This window comes from Armigeres subalbatus, chromosome 3 (assembly GCF_024139115.2).
Source record: "Armigeres subalbatus isolate Guangzhou_Male chromosome 3, GZ_Asu_2, whole genome shotgun sequence".
Taxonomy (NCBI): Eukaryota; Metazoa; Arthropoda; class Insecta; order Diptera; family Culicidae; genus Armigeres; species Armigeres subalbatus.
Window position 1 is genome coordinate 221,257,715 of NC_085141.1, and position 23,017 is coordinate 221,280,731.

At 39.3% G+C, this 23,017-nt stretch overlaps 1 protein-coding gene across 2 annotated transcripts in view; it reads right to left on the minus strand.

Moving 5' to 3' along the window:
• Positions 1–23,017, minus strand: part of LOC134220092 (ras GTPase-activating protein raskol) — a 654,763-nt gene that overhangs the window by 469,734 nt on the left and 162,012 nt on the right. The gene's annotated exons all lie outside the window — the stretch shown is intronic.

Here is a 23,017-nt window from a genome sequence, read left to right on the forward strand (position 1 = left end):
ATGACTTGATTTAATCTATTCCACCATTGAGCTTGAACCTGAACTTTATCTTAATTCCTTCTGAATTCATTTGATCTTTCCGGCATTTCCATGTGACTTCCCTCTAAATATCCGTCGAGAAACTCTTTGAATTCCGTGAATTTTTAAAAGCTTTTTTTGTGAAAATTTCAAAGAATTCTTCGTGTAAAATAAGGAGAATTTCCGATGAAAATTATGAGGAGTTTCTTGTCACAAAATTTATATCTAACAATTTCCGTAAACAAAATATGAAGGTAATTCTCCAAAATTTAAATTAAAAATTCTTCTTATATTCCACAAGTTCCTCTGAACTACCACAATAAATCCCTTTTAATTTCTACAAGAAAATTATCTAAATTAATTTAAATAGATTTTTTGCGAATGTCGACATGAAATTGAAATTGTTCTGGTGTTAAAAGAATATTTCTATTTCTATGGTGAATTCTTACGAGAAAATCTTTCTAAAAAAATTCAGAGGAATTCCACAAAAAAATCGATGAGTAGCAAAATCAGAAGAAACTTGTTACATACTTTCGTTAAATTCTTCTTTAAATTCCTTTGGGAATTCTTCTAGAAATATCTTCGGACATTCTTCCAGAATTTTCTCTGAGAATTTCTTTAAGAATTTCTTCAAATATACGTTCTGGTATTCTTTCCGAAATTCATCCAGGACGTTGTCCGGAAGTCTCAGGAATTTTTCGAATAATTCTCCAGGAATTCATTTGGAAGATCCTGCAAAAGTTCCTTCAGAACTCCTTCGGAAGTTCCTTCACGAATTCCTCTAATAGTTCTTCCAAAAAGTTCCCCCGGGATTTCTGCGGAAGCTCCTCCAGGGATCCCTACGGAAGATCCTCCTCTGGAAGATCCTTCAAGGTTGCCGAATTACTCTCCAAGAATGCTTACGAAAGAATACTTTTATTTCCTCCAGGATTTCTTTCGAAATTTTCTGCAGCAATACCTCAAGAAGCTTCTCCAACTACCTCCAAGAATTCCTCCAGAAGTTTCGTCGGAAATTCCACCGGAAATTGCTTCAATAATTCCTCAGGAATATCCTTCAGAAATTCATCAGGAAAATCCTTCTGCTATTCCTCCAGAAAATTCCTCCGGAATTCATCCTGAAGACAGAACTTCCTTCTTCTTTCTTCTTTCTCCAGAAGTTCCTTCAGTAAATCCTTTGGATGCTCCAACAGAAATTCCTCGGGAAATTTCTCTAGGAGTCTTCCAGAAATAATAAGAAGCTCCATCCAGAAGAAAGTTATAAGAAGCTCCATCGGGAATTTATCCGGAAGTTGATCTAGATATTTATCCGGATCTCTGGATCACAGTAAATCCCAACAGGGTATTCTTTAAAAAGCAATTTGGAAAAGTGGAAGGTCAAAAGTGTGATAATCCGACTCAGTACAAAATCCAGGGGAAACTCGTTTTAAAAAAATAAAGAATTAAAAAAAATATTCTCTTGAATTCTAACAATTTGAATGTTAAAAAAAAACATTATTCAACACGAGATTCAACATCCGTAATATACATACGTAATAATGAAATTACACACGTATTTGATTTTGTAATTTATCGCTGGTAATCATAATCCTAATATTGAAGACATTTGAAGACATTTTTGAACGACTTTGGAGACATTTGAAAATATCATCTGGCATCACTGCTTCTCATTCTACTTTGTGACAGCAGCGCGTACAGACGTGCTTTTTGCAAGCGCATTTTCTTCATGTGTTTTTTTTTCGTTCGTTCGCTGTGTTTACATTTTAGCTTCGTCGCATTATCGTTATCTACTCTCGGACCTGTCATGAGAGACTCGGTGGCCGACTCGGTCACGGGAAAAGCTCCGAAGCACACTGCTCTTGAATGCGCGGGTAATTTATCCAAGCAACTTTTGCAGAGCAACGTATATTCGTATATTCGAGAGCTGCCCAAAACCCAAAATTCCTGGAAATCCGGAAGAAGGCATCCACCGAAGAAGACGCTACCGAAAAAGAACCGTGTTCTTGTACTCAACGTGGTGAATTATCCAACCATCGCGGTTCTTCCTCGAGCGATTCCAATCCTCCCACCGTTACAACCGCACATCCTGATGAGCACCCTTTACCCTCGAATGATTCCGCTTGTAAAAGTGTCCAGTATTTTGCGTGGATATATTTCTTTCTCACAATAATTGTTTACTTTCTAGTTTATAAATAATTAAATAGACTAATTTAGTTGAACTGAAGCTATCACTAACCCCACTATGACGACGCATCATGGTACCAAGTCCCAGCGCGTTCCACACGCGCACATTTCCTGCTGACGCCGCATGTGCATCCGCACCTGCCGATGACGAGGACATCGAATTCAATAAATGTGATGTAAGCAAAATTCGATCAAAATTATTATTAAGCAGTAAAGACTTCTGTCTGTAACTTACCATCATCCACTCAAGATAGCTTTTCTAAAAAAGCCGAAATTTTTACGGATATTTAACTTTGATGCTTAATATTTCGAGAATTATTTACACAACTGTCACTTTCCCTATAAGTTGTGTTATAAAAGTTGCCATTACGCATATTCTTATCTATCTAGGGTAAATCACTACTTGGGCCTATGGACCCGATTCCCGGCTCACTGCACAGAAAACTAATGATTTATACTGTTTGGAAGCCGTAGGTCTATGATTGATAATTTTTAAAAAGTCTCCCATTTATCTTTCACAATACTCAATATATTTCAACCACATGTTTTACTCCTAATTGATCCAATTGTAGAAAATAAAAATGTAGATTTCAAAACTTCGCTCTCCGTTGTCACACCACTGAGCCGAAGTGATTCTTTCCACTTTTACAAAACGGTATCATCAAATAAACACCTACCTGAAAATCGTTACAGTGCTCGATACAACCATTGCTTTAAGTTGTTAATCACCACACCATAATTCTAAACACACGCACTTCAATTCTTCCTATTAGTTTGTTTCACTAGAACTTATTTAAACATATAAGAATACATTTGAAAATTTATTCTCAAACCGAACAAAAAATCACCTCGGCCCAAGAACTTCTAGCCGCCCCGTGCTGCCATCGTTAACAGGAAAACTGCTAATACGTTGGCACTATCATGTTATTTATAATTCTCTCGATTTCAAAAGGTGAGAAGAATATTGTTTTTATGTGCACGCTTAAAATCAATAACACAGAGATGTGTTTGCATCACACAAAACGGACCTAATGTGGAACATCCCCTAGATGAGCGACAGTTACACAGGCACAAAAAAGCCTCGTACGGTCGTGATAACGGTCCTTTTCAACATGTAAACGTTTGTACAGATTCCTTGTTTCATGAGGAAGCAAATATTGTTGAAAATATTGAAATCCTAGCTGCAATAAAACCACACGAGCTATTTTTGTGGCTGTGTAACTATCGCTCATCTAGGGGATGTTCCGCATTAGGTCCGTTTTGTGTGATGCAAACACATCTCTGTGTTATTGATTTTAAGCGTGTGTTTGGAAGAAATTTGGATGAGTAAATATATCTTCTCAACCAAATAAAAATGATTATGAATAATACCATCTGGCATCTTGTTGTCGTGGAACGTGCATATTTTTGTTTACGTCTCATTTTCTACCGTCCCGAGAGAGAATGAGAGTAAAATGTTGAGAGATCGAGTAAAATTTTGTTTAGGCCGGGAACTGGTTTTACGTGTGCCGGAATGGCAAATCGCTATGACTGAAATGAGTGCTGCACCTCGTTATTTTAAATCAAATAAAAGCTTTTTTGAACGATATTTAGCACGAATAGCTATTTTTTAAGCAGAAGTGAACCCCATTGCAGTATTATACAGTCCATAAAATTCAGGGAAAGTTGCTTCCTGTCATAAATATCAATTAAATAATGCAGTCGTACGCATGTTAGGCCGGGAATGGGGTAAGAAATCCTATATAATAAAAATGAAATGGTCTGTGTTCGTATCCGCATAACTCGAAAACGGCTAGACGGATTTTCTTCATTCCTTCAGCAGATATGTTCATTATTGTTTCCGACGGGTTTATATGATGTTTCCTCATGCAAAAATTACGCGTAAGGTTTTGCAAATCGTAAAAACTAAAATTAGGATTCGTATGGAAATTTCACATGGGAATCTTAGCCTACTACGCAGGACAACGTCTGCCGGGTCGACTAGTTCAGGATAAAAGCTTAGAATTAAATCAGATTAAATATCAACGAGTCATGAGATAAATTATTTAGCTAACTTTAACTTATCCTAGATGAAACTTGTCTCAATATTTTTATCGTGACTTCCCAAGTAACATTTCAAGTTTTATTCAGCTCTAAGAATGGTTTTCAAGATCAAGATCAAGTAATTACTGTCCCACACAAGTCAATGTCGAGGAGCAGCCTGGCAGCCCTACTCGGTTGACACGGTACAGGGCTCATGCAACGCTCGACATCTTCCATCAAGAGCATGAACGATCACGTCTCCCAGCCGGTCGTTTTCTAGGAGCTCAGCTCGGACCACTATCCGGTGGTAGTGGAAATTGGAACTTCGGTGAATGGTCACGAGCTAACCCGGCGTAAATATCACCAAGTCAACTGGGGTCGGTTTCAACGGTGCGTGGACGAAAACACCGACTACCAGTGGCATCCGATGTCATCCGAAGGCGTCGACGAGCAGCTGCACGCCACCCAGGAGGCGCTCTCCGTAGCCCACGAGCAGCATGTTCAAAAGGCCCAGCTGGTAAGAAACACCCACTTACCAAAGATTTTATCTTTCGGCGAAATATCACTCGCAGGTAGTACCAACGTACTGGGCTGCCTGCGCTTAAGACCCGGTGCAATCGCATGACTAAAATTATCCAAGCCAGAATGGTGGACCTCAGAAATAGATCCGCGCTCTCCCAGACTGTGCTAAGCCGTCCGAAGCTAACCAGAATTCTAAAATCTAAGCCTCGACCCATTCCACCTTTAATCCTTTTAGAGAGCAATGGCTCTAAGGATCGCTTGATAAATCCTGCAAAGAAGGTTACCGAAATAGGTCGTCACTTCGTCAGCTCGCACAATCTTGGACAGGGCATCGCCAGTCCACAGGAAGAAGCCGTTAACGAGCACATTTCGCTGATATTTAATCAGTGTCTGCGACTCAGCTACTTTCCATTGTCCTGGAAGCATGCGAAAGTCATTCCCATCCGGTAGTCTGGGAAGGATCCTTCCTCTCCAAATAGTTATCGTCACATCAGCCTTCTCTCAGGGTTATCCAAGCTGTTTGAAAAGGCGATTCACAGCTGGTTACTTGAGTCTGTCGAACACCACAACATCTTGCTCGAGGAACAGTTTGGTTTTCGACGCGGTCGATCAACCGTACACCAACTGACCCGAGTTACCAACGTCCTCAGACGGAACAAGTTTGTCTCAAAAACATCCGCCATGGCCTTATTCGATGTCAAGAAGGCATTCGACAATGTATGGCATGATGGCCTGGTGTACAAACTACAACGCTACAATCTTTCCAGCTACTTGGTGAAAATCATCAACAATTACCTGTCGGCAATGACATTTCGGGTCTCAATCAGCGAGTTCCAATGCGCACGACATCGTCGCAGACGTCCCCCAGATCAGTATTCTCGAACCCCTGCTATTACCAAATTACTTTCGACCAGACGACCCTTCTTCTATGCCAGAAGGGTATTTATAAGGTAAATGAAGCCAACTATTATATCTACCTTGGAGAACAGCGCTTAAAAAAGCAATCCCCAACTTGGTGGGCATACGGCGGACAACTGGATCTAATAAACTGGAGACCCGTACCAATCTGGTCCTGATAGATGGCATACACAACTTGGCCTATTCATCCCCTCATCATTATTGTAAACTAGTTTATTCGTGGACGCAATAGCGCCCATGGTAAGTGTTTTTTAAGAGTGATAGATTCTTTTCTGCATTAAAAAAAATCAAATTTTTCAACGTCTGTTGTCTGTGATATTTTTCATCAAACGCTGTGTCTGGTTGTCTAAGATTGTCACTGGTTTTATTTTCTGCATCTGACAGTAAAAAAGAATTGAAGGGTCAAATATTTTATTTTTTTGTGAGAATTTCCCCGCGTGCTGCGTCTGGTTGGCTAGTCACCGGACAGACAAACAGGGCTATTATATACATGATTGAAATTTTAACCCTGGATCACCATCGACGTCCATAGTTGCCACATAGATATACTTGGAGGGTAGACAAGTGAGCGGAGCTAGAATATTGAAAATTTCATCAAACATATTTTCTCCGAAACGGTTGGATTCTAACCCAATCTTCTGAACCTATGAGTAGAAGAGTTGACAGAAACAATTGCACAAGCATACCATAGGGTTTCTCACCCCATTCCCGGCCTAACATGCGCACGACTGCATTATTTAATTGATATTTATGACTAGGGGCAACTTTTCTGAATTTTGTGGGCCGTGTAATATTGCGATGGGGTTCACCTCTGCTTCAAAAATAGTTATTCTTGCTAAACACCGCTTGAAAAAGCTTTTATTTGATTTAAATTAACATGGTGCAGCACTCATTTCAGTCATAGGCGATTGCTTATCCGGCATACCCCAAATCTCCTCGGCATACGCAATATTTTACTCAATCTCTCAACATCTTACTCTCATTCTCTCTCTCGGGACGGTAGAAAATGCAACGTAAACAAAAATATGCACGTTCCACGACAACAAGATGCCAGATGGTATTATTCATAATCATTTTTATTTGGTTGAGAAGATATATTTACTCATCCAAATTTCTTCCAAACACTTAAAAACAATATCTTTTCCACCTTTTGAAATCGAGAGAATTATAAATAACATGATAGCTTCAACGTATTAGACAGTTTTCCTATTAACGATGAAGGATTATCTTCATACTAAAATAAGACTTATGGCCTTTTGGCAGCACTGTACAGCTAGAAATTCTTGGGCCGAGGTGATTTTTTGTTCGGTTTGAGGATACATTTTTAAATGTATTCCAATATGTTTATATAAAATCTAGTGATACGAACAATTACAAAAGATTAAAGTGCGTGAGTTTAGCATTATTGTGTGGTGATAAACAGCCTGAAGCAATGGTTGTATCGAGCACTGTGACGATTTTCAGGTAGGTGTTTATTTGATGATACCGTTTTGTAAAAGTGGAAAGAATCACTTCGGCTCAGTGGTGTTGCAACGAAGAGCAAAAGTTTGAAATCTACATTTTTATTTTCTATAATTGGATCGATTAGGAGTGAAATAAATGGTTGAAAAATATTGAGTATTGTGCGAGATAAATAGGAGACTTTTTTAAAATGATCAATCATAAACCTACGGCTACTAAACAGTATAAATCATTAGCTTTCTGTGCAGTGAGCCGGGAATGGGGTCCATAGGCCCAAGTAGTGATTTACCCTACATAGCTGCATTTTACAATGCAATTAGGCTCAGCACGAAAGCACATTAACGTGAATCTTTGGGAAGACGACTAAAGAGCCGTTATTTCAAAGATAAAAAGCCCTGCTGAAGGGTCCCCGAAAACGATAAATCATCGTCGAAGGACTTTTCCCTCAACATGAAGCTGCGTTATGGTCTCCACCGCTTTCACAAATCCATGAAAACGAGAAAGCCTAATATTGTCGGTAAACTGCTAGAGAGAGTGACCTTGAAAAAAATTCTGAAATATGAAAAAGCTGAAAAGGCCTGTCGAACAGACAGTTCGGCTTGCAGAAAGGATAGTCTACGTTCGGACAGCTGTGGAAGCCATGGAGTAATAGTGATTCAAGTGATCTATATTGACCAATAATGTGCACTTTTTACGCTGAATAATTCGTGTACGGTTCCTTATCTGAATCTGAACTGAAAGAGAATTTGGAGCAAGGTCTAAATAATCTTCAAGTTACAGGCCTACAAAAGACGCGATTTTTTTTTTCATTTTATCTGAAAACTTTTTTCTCATCAACCGAGCTGTTGGCTGGGAATTGCATAAAAAAGTTGACCCCCTTGCCGGAAGATCAGATTCCGCATTTAATAAACACAGAGTAGCGGAAAATGATTGTTCAACTCTTTCCCGCTCTGAACGTTGATCGCGGAATGAAGAATAAACCAGGAAGCTGATAGAACTTTGGAACGCGGTTATTTTTATGAATTAACAACTCTTTCGCTCATTTCTCAGCCCCGGATAGATAGCAACATCACCTCTTCATTCAGCCGTCATCGCGTCGCACTGTTGCTGAAAGAAAGCACGTTGGCAATTAAATAATTGAGTAGTTTTTCTTGTCACTATGCCTTTCGCCACTGGGCTGCTTTACCCCCCAGCAATTTCGCTGATGATGCGGCATAAAGTTGTGCGAGGAAATTATAACATTTCATTTCTTATTATGTGGTTCAGCCAAAACACACCGTACTGAGGTGCTGAGTTAACATAACGGTAGCCACGCAACTCAATTTCATCGCATCTTTCATTTGGTCTGCCCTGATCACAGTTTGACCGAGAAGCTCGGCTGCGACAAAGGGAAACCGGGTCAACAAGAACAATTTGTCTGCTAATCGGCAACAAATTAAATTTCTAATTAAAAATAAAACGGGATCACGGAAGCAATCACGTTACGAATGTAAGTTTACAACCAATCGAAATTGAAATTCGCTGCATGCCTTCATGTCCTACGATCATTAATTTTTCTATTATGCATGTTTTGTTACGATCAGTTTTATTTGTTTTCCTAACTGCATAACACAGACCGAAACACCAGAAACTGAACCTCGACACAATTAAGAGCGATATTGCTGACCAAGGTGCTGATGATATCATCCACATGACTGGAATTGAACGCGACACTGTTCCCGTCAACTGTGTGGCCGAAGTATGTCGTTGAAATGTCGATCGATCATCGTTTGCATGTCTCCACAAAGCTCGCCCACATATGCACGGGGCCCGCTCTGGTGGGTGAAGGAAACACTTTCCATCGTACAAGGCAGTCCACTAGGTAGCGACGATATAGAACTGTTGAGAGTGCACTGATGATGGCGTCTCGCTAAGTGGCGCGAACGCATATACACCCCGTCAACTCATTAGCCAATTTATGTAGGTTGATATCAGGCTACGAGCAAAATGGATAATTTAGCAGTAGCAAATTAACTACGACAGGTCATGTCTTGATGATAGGTGATCGGATGGGAGCAATTATCAGCTAGGCTTCAGAATCGTAAAACATAGTGATTTGTTCAACTTAAAAAGACGACGTTGTCAGCAAGAATTGTAGGTAAATGAGATTAACCGTACGGAATTAAGTAACGGAATCATAAGTTAAAAGGGAACTCCCGAGGAAAAAATGGAATAAAGAAGCAAATAATTGATTTGGAGATCACCGACTTGGTGGACCAAGTCTACATGAGATTTGAAGATATTGTAACAAAGTTACAACCTTTCCCATTAGATTCATTTAAGAGTTATATTAGATCCCTAATGCTGTTTTTTTAAACATAGAAAATTATGTATATCATGAGCCCTGTCCTTAAAAAAAATTCAAATGCCAACAGCATTCGAAGTTACCCTTCGCATATAGAGCCATAATAGCGATAGCGTTTCCCATCTTTGTTCTCGACCCATCTGACAGACCGAAGGAGTTGGTTCAAGTTGGCGATTTTGGATGTTGAAGCCGTGCGGATGGAAGCACGAGAACAGGAACAATAGCCTCGGGATCGACTAGAGACAAAAGGTTCCAGCCTTGGGTAAAACTCTCTCTCAAAGTTTGACCACAGAGTAGAAAGGTTGTGCCAAGTAAAAATTTATGCAAAACTAGCGAAAGAAACCCAGCTTTAGGGGAGTCCCGTAGCGTAGTTGGCTACACGTTCGCCTTATAAGCGGGCGGTCATGGGTTCGATTCCCAGCCCTCTCACCAACCTTCGTCCAGTCACTGGAAAACGTGTTTAGCGGATGGAGCTATGGGGTACGCTCGTCTACAGTGCTCGATCGTCAACCAGTAACTGCGATATTTGACCCTCCTCAGATGTATATTCATCTAAAAAAAGATTCGAACAATGGCATCCGAACTATGGCTTTACACAAAAACGGACTACTCTAATCGAATTAGAACAGTAGTAAAATATATGATCAACTCAGTAAGTAATAGGCTAAAAACAAAAAAAAACAGCTTTGCCCGGGTGTAGCAAATGTCACAATGAACTGTTTGCAGCACCGCACTCTATATCAATTTTCATGCGTTTGTTTCGTTTTCCTCAACAGCTGACCCAAAATTGTATTCTAATGATTTTTTATATTTCCCCGTTAAATTCACCAATTTTTTGTATATACAAACCTTGCGGATCCCAAAACGAATCGATTAGGTGGTGCAGATCAGCGCTGCGTGCCACTAGTTCTCTCTTTTACTCTCCCACTGATCTTATACAACGCAAGAGCTAAAAAAATAATAAAAACTGTAAGTCACATGGTCATGGCAAGGTCATGATATTCCGCTAGGCTCAAATTGTGATTAGGAAGTTGACTACCCGAAGCACTACCGAAGAAATCCAGTAAAAACGATTAAAGGTAAAATTCCGATATTGAGGTTAGATTTCCTGTGCAGATTCGTAAAAAAAACGTTTAAAGATTTTACTTCAAACACAGGTCTAAACCCCAGGGACCAGTCTATTGCACCGCTGTGCCACTCCTCGAACGCCAGTGAGTCACTCCTCCGGCCGATGCGGCTATAGGCTACCAAGGTTCAAAGCTTTACGATACTTCCGGTGACAGATAAGCGGGAAAAGCTCTGGTGTTGACAACGTGTGAATTCCCCTACCGAAACAACCGCCCTCATCACTACATCGGTACATGACCTGCTGTGAGTCTCACGACGCGAACCGTTAGTACGAAAATCCACAACCAGAGGCGTTCTCGATCGGGCTCGTGACGTCATCGTGAAGGGCAAATTGAGCAGCGCGCGCATCGGCCGTATTGGGCAAGTCACGAAAGAAAAATCGAAAAATTGAAAAACCTACTAACCGTAGATTAAGACAAAAATGCAACACCAGGTAGAGAGACAAAACCATTAAACGAAAATTGTTTAAACCTACGAAATGATTAAGCCCTGTATTGTTCTGTATCGATTGGTGGTCAATTAGAGGGAAAGTCTTACTGTGGCCAACGATCGGGTTCGAAATAGTATAGGCTCTGGATCTGGAAAACATTCAAAGGTCACCAATCCACCCTAGAGTTGTAATATATTTTGCGGGTTAGTTGTTGTCGGTTTCAGGCTTTGCTGAAGTTCGGTTTCGGATTGGAGGTTTAAGATAAGGACTCGCCCTGAAGTCTTCAGCCGGGTACGGGATTGGAGATACACACGCTGCTTCGCGGCAGGTTCGCACCTGCCTGGCGCTTAAGTGAATGTTGTTTCATTCTTTCCTTTTCCCCCCCTTCCCCTCCCGTTACAATATCAACAAGGAGAATCTGTCATTTTTGTATAGGCCCAGTTCTTATACAGGTTTTGATAGGTAACAGATTTATTATTACTATGTCGTTAAAATTTCCTAGAAACATTTTTTTTTATGAGTCGCTTTATAATCGATCGCATTTGTCCATCCAGTTCCGAGGAAAGCTGGGATCAACCATGGTTACTATGTTTCCAATGCTGATTAGTTTTGTAGGATCGATCATGTTGTAATAGGCGTGTATTCTGCAATCCACCGTTTTTGTAATAGTCGGCTAAAAGCTGGGACGCTTTCCCCGATTATAGTAGGGAGATGGCCTCATCATTGTATGGTACGATGCGCATAACCAGGCAGGTTACCAAGGTTACTCCGACCGTCTTTCAACGTTGACAAAATGAGGACCGAAATATTCGACTCCTACCAAAGGAAACGGTCGTTCATAGGCCACTAAGCGCTCCTTAGGTTAGATCCGCCGTCGGCGACTATCCGAGTCGTTCGAGGCGTACAAATGCTATCCGAGGCGTACAAATGCACCGGTTTCAATTCTTCGGGGCACTATTGAACCGGAAGTTCTCTCCACCCAGAATCTTTGGATCGACCTCGACACTCGTCCGGTCACCCATTGAGACGGGTCGTTGGTTACGGGTACGGGGGAGCTTCCGACGTCGGGGAACTCCCCGTCGAGTAGAATGGCTCGCTCGTGTTATTGCCACAGTACATGATCTATTTTTATCCCAATTTGTTGCCTTCCGTGTCGCGGAAATTTTAGAGGCAACTGATGTCAACGAATGGAATTGGATTCAGGGGAAGGATAATGTCGCCGATGAAGGCACGAAGTGGACTGGACTTCCTAGTTTTGATATAAGATGTAGATGGTTCGCTGGTCCATCGTTTTTGTCAAGACCAACCTCTGAATGGCGAAAGACTGCGATTGCGGATGACACTGAGGAAGAACTTCGGCCAAGACTGCTACATCATAGTGCCCAAGAGGTTGAAAAATTACGACCTGAGAACTTCTCGAATAGGATTCGTCTACAAAGATTATCTGCATGGGTGCTACGACTTCCAGGTAACATCTTACGGAAGGTAAAAGGGCCTCCCCTAGCAATAGCACCGTTCACAGTGGGAATAAAAGGGCCCGTAACAGTACTTATTTAGATGCCGCTATTTTAGAGGTCCGGAAAAGACCCATTCTTATGTAAAAAAAATCCAAGGAATCGATTGGTGATATTTTCACTGCAGACAAACCATAGGAAAGGGCCCATTTTGCCCGATTTTCCCCAAAATACACCAAAAAAACGAATTATTGAACGGAAAATTGTATTTGCCGCTCTCGGAGAGGACTCAAATATTACTCAAATGTTGATAGAATATTGGTGAAATGGATTGCATTGAATTCTGTGCGTGACATAACTCAAAATTAGCCTATTTTGCCCGATTCTCCCCTAAACTCATGGTTTAGGAAATAAAAGCTTCTGGAAAGTAATTTCTCGCGTTTAAAATGATCTTTTCTGGTGCAAATCCTTTCAAAATACATGCGACAGATATATTCTAATCGTTTCGTGATTAAAGATTTACGAAATAGTCTGTTTTGCCCGATTTTCCCCAAAATACACCCTAGAAACGAATTATATAAAATTAAAGATGAGGTTCTACTTTGAAGAGTCTACACAAGAAAGCCTTACCGACGATACTTCGGAAACGGATTTCGACGAATCTTACGATTCAGAATCTCATTCTGAATCTGAGTTCACAGAATCCAGCGACGACGACGATGATCCAATCTAACACATCCAAATACAGTTTCTTTTGTGAAGGTCTGCAAGGGCCTAATTATGTGTTTTATTATTTATAGATGCCGAAACTGATCATATACACAGGATTCTGTTTTCACACGATTTTCCTTCGGTTGTATTTTTGATCGTGTGGCTACAACTTACCATCAAAATCTATGCAACATGTTCCTAAAAATCCGAAATAATCAAAATGTACGGTACGGTATGGTTCAGTAAACATTTTAGATAAGCGCAAAACTGAGAAAATGTAAATTGTGTAGAAACAGAACCCGATGTAGAACATTTTTGCATTTTCTTATGAAAAAACCCAACAAACAATTTAGGCTGAATAAGCATGTTTTTTTGGCTGAAGAAGCCTATTTTCAACTTAATAAGCGTTCTTTCAGCTTGCAATATTTGTTGGGAAGTCAGTTATCAGGAATTTTCTAAATTAATGGCTATAATAATCAAACAGCATTAATCAATTGTTCCTGATAACCTGATATATATATATATATATATATATATATATATATATATATATATATATATATATATATATATATATATATATATATAAATATATATTAGGGTGGCTCAAATTAGCATGGGAAAAACTTTTTTTCAATTTTTTCGATGGGCCGCCTTCTTATCCGGTTCTATTTGATGCCCTGGTGCTTTGGACAAACTTTCAGCTAAATCGGTCAACGTTTGGGCGGTGCTAAACTCGTTGGGAGTTTTTATGCAAAAATGTATGCAGAAACATCCAAAAACAGTAAATTGTAGCTGGACTACACAACTTACCATGAAGAACTATGATACTCATTCAGATCTTGTAGAATTTAATACAGAATGTTATGCAGAAAATCGCGAGAAGATTCGAGTTTGCCCGGCTAAGTTATTAGCATTTCTCTGCAGTGGGGTTTGAGCAAATTTCGTTTCTTTTACCTTTGAAAAGAAATAAATTCACCCCTACAACACTCCAGTAAAATGCTAATATCTTTGCGTAATAAACTCTAATCTTCTCGCGGTTTTCAGCATAACATTCTGTATTTTATTTCACAAGAACTGAATGAGCATCATGGTTCTTGATCGTAAATTGTGCCGTCCAACTGCAAATCACTGTTTTTGGATGTTTCTGCATACATTTTTCCATATAAACTTCCAACGAATTTAGCACCGTCCAATCGTTGACCGATTTGGCTGAAATTTTGTCCAGAGCATCAGGGCATCAAGTAGAACCGAATAAGAGGGCGGCCCATCAAAAAATTTGAAAAAGTGTTTTTTGAGCCACCTTAATATATATATATATATATATATATATATATATATATATATATATATATATATATATATATTTAATTAATTAATTAATTTAATATTTCCATATCTACATATAGGGCAAAACGACCTATTATGGAGGGGTTAAGCACCGTGTCAAAACAAAATTGACTTCGAAAATTCTTTAAAAATTACCTGTTGGACTTTTTCCACACTGCAGTAGTCGAATAGGTTGCTCGTTAATTATAGATTCGTAAATATTACGTCAATTGTGCTAAACTTATGTTGTTTTGTTTTTATCACAATAAAAACAAACTACCGCAATAATAGGACGCAGTTGCCTATCGTTGCGACATTTTTCCAAGGTCAGTCCTATTGTTACGGTATTGCATGCAATTCTTATGGAAATCGATACCGCAACAATAGGACCTTAGCACTACCGCAATAATAGGCTCAAAGGATTCAAATTTTTAATGAAAAATGTTGATTTTTCATAATTTTGAACGGAATTTTGTCAAACAAAAGCTGTTCTAGTCGGTAATTCGACGAGTTTTAGCGTATCCACAATTGTTTTTAATGCTATTATATCCAGAATGGACTATTTTAACACTACCGCAACATTAGGACATACCACAACGATAGGACGTTTTACCCTATATGGAATTTATAAACAGAACATCACCTTCAGTAATATTAATATGACGGAGAAAGATTACCAGTAGCTCTATTGCGGGTTTGAAGTAGTATCGTACACGTACTAGATCATTGTACTAGACTAAATCACGAATTTAGGAGATAATCGGGCAAAATAGACTATTTCGTAAATCTTTAATCACGAAACGATTAGAATATATCTGTCTGCATGTATTTTGAATGGATTTGCACCAGCAAAGATCATTTTAAACGCGAGAAATTACTTTCCAGAAGCTTTTATTTCCTAAATCATGAGTTTAGAGGAGAATCGGGCAAAATAGGCTAATTATGAGTTATGTCACGCACAGAATTCAATGCAATCCATTTCACCAATATTCTATCAACATTTTAGTAATATTTGAGTACTTTTCGGGAGCGGCAAATAAGATTTTCCGTTGAACAATTCGTTTTTATGGTGTATTTTGGGGAAAATCGGGCAAGAGTTCAGTGCGTGATCTCTCTTGTTTCGCACAGCAGAACAATCGCGCGATCGGCCGAATTGTTGTGTTCTGCATTGCGCGGCCGGTAATAAAATTAATCAGTTCAGTGCGTGTTCTATCATGTTTCGGACAGCAGAACGATCGCGCGGTCGGCCGAATTATTGTGTTCTGCATGGCGCGGCCGGTAATAAAATTAATCAGTTCAGTGCGTGATCTCTCTTGTTTCGGACAGCAGAACGATCGCGCGATCGGCCGAATTATTGTGTTCTGCACAGTGTTGGGAAATGTACATTAAAACACTTTGATTATGCGAATGTTTATCTTTTTTTCAATCAAATTTATTGCGCCAAACAAGCCGGAACAGTTTGCCAAAAAAAATGTACGCGACATCGTGACATTTATTTTTCCGATGAAGCAAACTGTTTGCTTGCTGCTACGTTAGAGTCGTGCCGGCGCGCGGTCAACATTTGCGTGAGATTTTTTGTTTCGGCTCGTGCGCAGCGCAAACAGCACAGAATCGAGTTTAATTACCTGTGGCGCAAAGCCTAGAAGGAGTGCTATCCGTAGGTACTGATTTATTCGTTCTTGTCTCTAAATCAAGCAAGTAGTAATGAAATAAATATTTCCCACCAAAAACGGTTATACGCTGTGAAATTATTGTACGAAAACATTAGTTGTGGGGAGAGAAAATGGTAAAAGCATGTGCTGACTGTCGTCTGCTTGGCGTGGCTGCTGCTGTGGCTGCCGTGGTTTTGTTTTTATTTTTTTGCATAGAAGAAGGAATGGTAAAAAGAAATGTCAACCATTCCCGTCCCTGAGTTCTGCATTGCGCGGCCGGTAATAAAATTAATCAGTTCAGTGCGTGTTCTATCATGTTTCGGACAGCAGAACGATCGCGCGGTCGGCCGAATTATTGTGTTCTGCATTGCGCGGCCGGTAATAAAATTAATCAGTTCAGTGCGTGATCTCTCTTGTTTCGGACAGCAGAACGATCGCGCGGTCGGCCGAATTATTGTGTTCTGCATTGCGCGGCCGGTAATAAAATTAATCAGTTCAGTGCGTGTTCTATCATGTTTCGGACAGCAGAACGATCGCGCGGTCGGCCGAATTATTGTGTTCTGCATGGCGCGGCCGGTAATAAAATTAATCAGTTCAGTGCGTGATCTCTCTTGTTTCGAAGCGGGCTTGGTAGTCATATGGCTACTGCTTCTGCCTCATACGCAGGAGGTCGTGGGTTCAATCCCAGGTCCGTTCCATTTTCCTACTTTTGTATCTTTCTCTTTATTTCTCATGTTCTAGCAATCGTTAGAACTGGAAATGGACTTCCATACCGTTTCCATTACTATTCCTATACCTTCAACTTGAGTATTCTATCAGTAATCTGATAGAATTGGAAATGAACTATAGAGCTCGTTTCCTACATCCAATTAGAAATTCCATCAGTTACCTCCTCCTATCTATCACATTGGCAGCTCGTTAACCAAGACGGACCTCTGCCTCTCCAACCTAACCCAGAAATTCCAACAAATTCCGCATGAACTCGTGGCAAGTGCAGAGGTATATTCGGCTTGCAGTGGGCGAGTGATTGCATCATCATTTCCCCCCCTTCCCTATATTGACTTGCATTCTGACGTGGCAGGCGCCAGTATGACCTAACAAATGAGATCACCAGTACTTGTACATTGAAGATGTGTGCTAGTCCCAAGCAAACATCTGTTGGTTCCTAATGCAAGAACAGCTGATCTAGTCATAATGGAGTAGCAACTACGAGCAGTCAATCAAGCTCAAGCTCAAGCTGTATTTTGGGGAAAATCGGGCAAAATAGACTATTTCGTAAATCTTTAATCACGAAACGATTAGAATATATCTGACTGCATGTATTTTGAATAGATTTGCACCAGCAAAGATCATTTTAAACTCGAGAAATTACTTTCCAGAAGCTTTAATTTCCTAAATCATGAGTTTAGGGGAGAATAGGGCAAAATAGGCTAATTTTGAGTTATGTCACGCACAGAATTCAATGCAATCCATTTCACCAATATTCTATCAACACTTGAGTAATATTTGAGTCCTCTCCGAGAGCGGCAAATAAAATTTTCCGTTCAATAATTAGTTTTTTTTTGTGTATTGGGGGAAAATCGGGCAAAATGGGCCCTTTACTATGGTTTGTCTGCAATGAAAATATCACCAATCGATTCCTTGGATTTTTTTACATAAGAATGGGTCTTTTTCGGACCTCTAAAATAGCGGCATCTAAATAAGTACTGTTACGGGCCCTTTTATTCCCACTGTGCGTTGACTGGTAAGGAGTTACTTATGGCAGAGAACTAATGGTACAAACGTGCGCAGTTTGACGGTTACACGTTGAGGCTTTGGTCAAAACGAATAGATCTACTGAAACACCAAATTAGGCAAAAGCAAGTTCCTTGTACAAGAATAACCCGTTCGTGGACAAGGTTTGGTGTAGTGCGCATACGAAGTCGTATAGACGTGTGTGATTTTGCGAATGAAAACACGAGATCGATTCCAATCGATTATCCTCATGTTTATTTATTTGTGACCTGTGCAGTTAGAGGTGTACGCCGGTCCAAAAATCGTCGGCGGTGGCGTTTGTCATAATTTTGGTCGGCGGCGGCATTTTCGGCGTCACGCTGAAAGCTATTTCAGGCGGTGGCGGCGGCGGGCTGCGTGAATCGGCATGAAGATCTTTTTATTACCATTGTTTCTTTAGCAGGCCTGCCCAACCTTATCAAGCCACGGGCCAGTTTTCAAAATGACCACTTGATGGCGGGCCAGAAAATATTCTACACATATTTTTTATACATTTTCAAAATAACCATATTCTTACATATTCTTTCAAATGGCATTTAGTTTTGAAGAACGGCTAAAATTGTTTAAAGAAAAACACAATTTAATTACGTTTGAACAAATTTGTGTGTGCTATTTTCTTTCTCTTTTTACGTAACAGAACATGAACGAATACTCGGAATATTCGACGCATATTGATTTCACAATCGGTGACTTTCGCATGCAGATGATGAAAAACAAATACTTTTTACTGATAGCATTCTTCTTGAGAGTTGTTCACACAGATGTGTATTTCAGGAGAGAGAAAAATACGAAAAACGTGTCTTTCTTATACTTAAATTTGTTGAGCTCATTGTAGCATAACAGGTCAATTTTATAGATTTGAAACATACCAGGTACATTATTTACATCAGTAAACAGTGTTGAGGAACTGTGTTCTCAAAAACTAGCGAAGAAACTTGAACATTTCTGTTGAATTCTGAATCTGTATCAATTTGCGACTATCAATAGTGCCAAATTGTTGCATTTTTTTAATAGTTTGTATATTGAATATTAAAAATTCGAAGTGTTGATCTCTGATTTGCAGCTTTATGTTTAAGTTATTGAGATGTTTTGTGACATGTACTATAAAGGCCAAGCAACTCACCTATTCAGGTCGATCGTGCAGCTTGGGCATTGGTTTGGCTTTATCTTGTAAAAATTGTGTGATTTCCTTTCGAAGAGAACAACAAGGCAACGAACTTCACAATAACACACCGAATCTCCGTATTCTGCTTCCATTTCTGTCAACATAATTTGGAATTAGTGGTGCTTAAGTTTTCTCGCGTAGGTAATATCGATTTTCTTAATAACCAGAGTCGCCTCATCACGAATATTGATCGTTGATTCTTTGGTGAAAAATGCAATGTGCAGAGAAATATCACAAATTAACTTTTGAGGCTGATTTACAATCGATTAACAAATAAACAAATTGCTTTATTTTCCAAGTGTCACAACGCTCGTGTCATTGACAGAGCTCCATTAGTTGTTAGGCCTTAAGTTTAAAAAAAAAGAATTCAAGCTCATTCATACAGGTCTTAACAGCTTTCCTCAGGTCTATACATCCATTGGGATCATAGCTGTTAATTCCTTTGTAATTTGAAGATGATCATCAATTCCCCTTATGAAGACAGCTACTTGTGCATTGTTTTTTAATTCAGTATTTTTATCCATTGTGAGAGGCGACAATAAGAAGCAGGTGGCTTTTTCACGTAACGTAGTTTTCAAGTCTTCTGAAGGAGGCTTTTTCTTTAGAACTCACCATATCAGCAACAGCCGATATGCATTACCTAACAAGTTCTCCGCCCTGGAAACGTTTCATCCGTATTGCCAAAATCTCATAAACAGCAAAACTGGCCCGTGCTGCATTATTTGACTCCATGCTTGCCCAGATTCAACTCTACTCAACTCTAATAACCTACAGTATTTAGTAATATGCAATAAAAAGGTACTTCTCGATAGAAAAGCTTTCGGGCCGGTTAAGGAGTATTTTTTTTCTAACACGCCACGGGCCACAAAAAATGGAGCCAATGGCCGCATCCGGCCCGCGGGCCGTACGTTGGGCAGCCCTGCTTTAGACAAACACATTATCAGGAAAATCATTTGTATTTCGCCGGAAAATATGAAAAGCTTCCTCAGGACATTCTTCTATGTTTTCCAAAATATTTATTTGGATTTTTTTTTGGAAATTCATTGAAATTTCCATTAGCAATTGTTTGAAATTTCCCGGAAAAATCTTTGGAATTTACAATGAAAGCGTTAAAATGGAAAATTTTAACAATTCCAGGAAAAATTGTTTGGAATTTAAAAAGATTTTTTTTTTGGGATTTGTAAGTAAATTATTTAGAATTTCCGTGAGAGATTCTTCTTCAGGAAGTTTTTTTCCAATTTTAACGAATTTTTTTTTAGAATTTCTGTGGATAGTTCTTCGGAATCAGCAAGGGATATTATTCGGAAGTTCCATCGTAAATTGTTTGCAATATCCGAGGGCAACTTATAAAAGTGTTTACGGAAAACTCTCTGGAACTTTCACATGAAGTTCTACGCAATTTCCAAGAAAGATTCTACGGTAATTCCACAGGAAATATTTGGAGTTTTTGCGAGAAATTGTTCAGATTGGATTTCAACGAGGAAGTTGTTCAGAATTTCCAAGGATTTTTTCCGGAGGCTCCATAAGAAATTCTTTGGAATTCAAACTGATTTTTTTTATTTTTAAAGGAAATTTTGAGGAATCACGGGAAAATATGTGTATCGTTTATTAAAAAATCAAGTCAGAATCATATGGCCAAAAGTCATTCGGAAAATTGAACGTTAGGCCGAAATAATTAATAGGTCGAAAACGGTTTGACCGAAAATGTCATTCGGCCGAATTTGGCCGAAAAATCAGTTTGCCTGAACAGGTCGTTTGGTCGAATAGGTCATGTAGCCGAAAATGGCTGAAACGTTCATTTCTAGACCAACATTTGAAAAGGGCGTAACAGCCAAAATTTATTCCTTCTGATTCTTTGTCCACATATATAGCTATATATGTAGACGAAGAATCAGAAGGAATAAATTTTGGCTGTTACGCCCTTTTCAAATGTTGGTCTAGATTTGGTCTACGGCTGAAAATGTGAGTAAATATGTCCAATTTAGCCAAATGGCCCTTTCTGCCAAACGGCATTTTAAGCCAAATAACGTATACGGCCAAACGGCTTTTTGACCAGATGAGTTTCCTTTTTTCCATTTTTTTAGCCATTTAGCTCTCTACGTACTCGCAAGCTACTCAGATAGTCTCCAGTGGTGGATCTATCCTACTCGACGGGGAGTTCCCCGACGTCGGAAGCTCCCCCGTACCCGTAACCAATGACCCGTCTCAATGGGTGACCGGACGAGTGTCGAGGTCGATCCAAAGATTCTGGGTGGAGACATCATGACTCGCAGAATATCACGCCTAGCAGGATGCTTTTTGGCTCATAGTAGTTCATAATGTCGATCGAGAGATAATTTGTAACGGAACGTATCAGGCTTGGTTACCCTAAAACATTCCAAGAACTATTTTTCTAATACTGCATCTTTATCTGCATTCATTTTTTCGGTTGATCCGGATTCACTTAGACAATACTAGTTCTTTTGGATGTCTTGGTTGATGATGTAGTTAGCACAGCTTGGCGAACACTTTGCTACAAACGTCATCGCTGTTATAACAATTACATAGTTATTCGGAAAGAGTATCATCATCTTGACACGAAATAACATCTCAGGACCGCAGCATAAAATGCTAAGGTTTGAGCCATATACCCTACATAGATATTGGGGACAAAATCGGAGGTAACCATCTTCAGTATAACTTGAACCACGTTCAATATAAATAGCTGCCACAAAGTTAATTGCCTACATTATGTATAAGATTTTGTCGTTTGTAGCGCACCTGATTTTGATCCGTAATGTAGGCAATTACCTTGGATGTAGATTTTTGTACCAAATAATGTTGATATAAAGGTATCAACCTTTGTTATAACAAATTTTGTTACAATATTTTTTCCAGAAATAAATAACTTCCCCTAACTAGGGGGAAAGACGGCTTTGGCAGGTTTTGTTCTATTATTGGCATGGGGGTTTTTGTCGACTAAATTTTATGAAATTTGGCCACAATATTCTTTGATATGCAAAGAATGCTTAGGCCAAATTTGAACCTAATCAGTCATAAAAACTCTCCTGCCAATAATAGAATAAAACCTGCCAAAGCCGTCATTCCCCCTAACTATTGTATTTGCAAATTGATATAAATTTCAATACTTTGCCATTAGTATTGATGGACACATTTACACATTGTCTGAAATATAAAAACATGTTTTTAAATAGCTGCGTTGTAGTAAGCTTTGATGCTTGACATGAAAGACGCATTATTTTTCGCTTTAAGAATTTGTTCGATTCAGAAGAACTCTTCATTTGTGTAGACATAGGAATCGTCATAGTCAAGTTTTTCACACGCTTTGTTTGCTCTATATTGGATATTTTCAATAAATGTTCGGTCGTGATAACTGAAATCTCCGTCATGTACATCGACGTCAATTAAAACATGTTCGATGTTTTGAATTACAGGATTGTTTCCATGCCTATTTTGTAAAATTACTCCATTTGCATTTTCATATGGAAATAACAAAGCTCCACAGTGTCTGGCTTACTTACTTTGGCACTTTCTGGTAAATGTGTCAACAAATGTACGTTGAATGCCATACTTTCCACTCCATAGAAATCAGATAATTTCTTAACCAAACTATTGATACATTTTTCACACGTATCGGTTTGATCAAGAGTTAGATTTGTTTGCTCCTCTTCGGAAGATTGTCTGTCTGTCCGAACAGAGGACAACGATTGAATAGTCGGATCTTGGAACGTGAGAACTTTGAATGAACCCACGTAATAACAGAACGATGCGTTCTAATATCCAACGCTTGACAGTTGAAGGGGTTGCTGTTGCAGATCAGTACCGCCAGAAACTGGACGAGCGGATGCGAATTTATCCGGATTTCAGGAACTATCGTGCAGTACTTTTTTGGCGCCACTTCTATTCAAT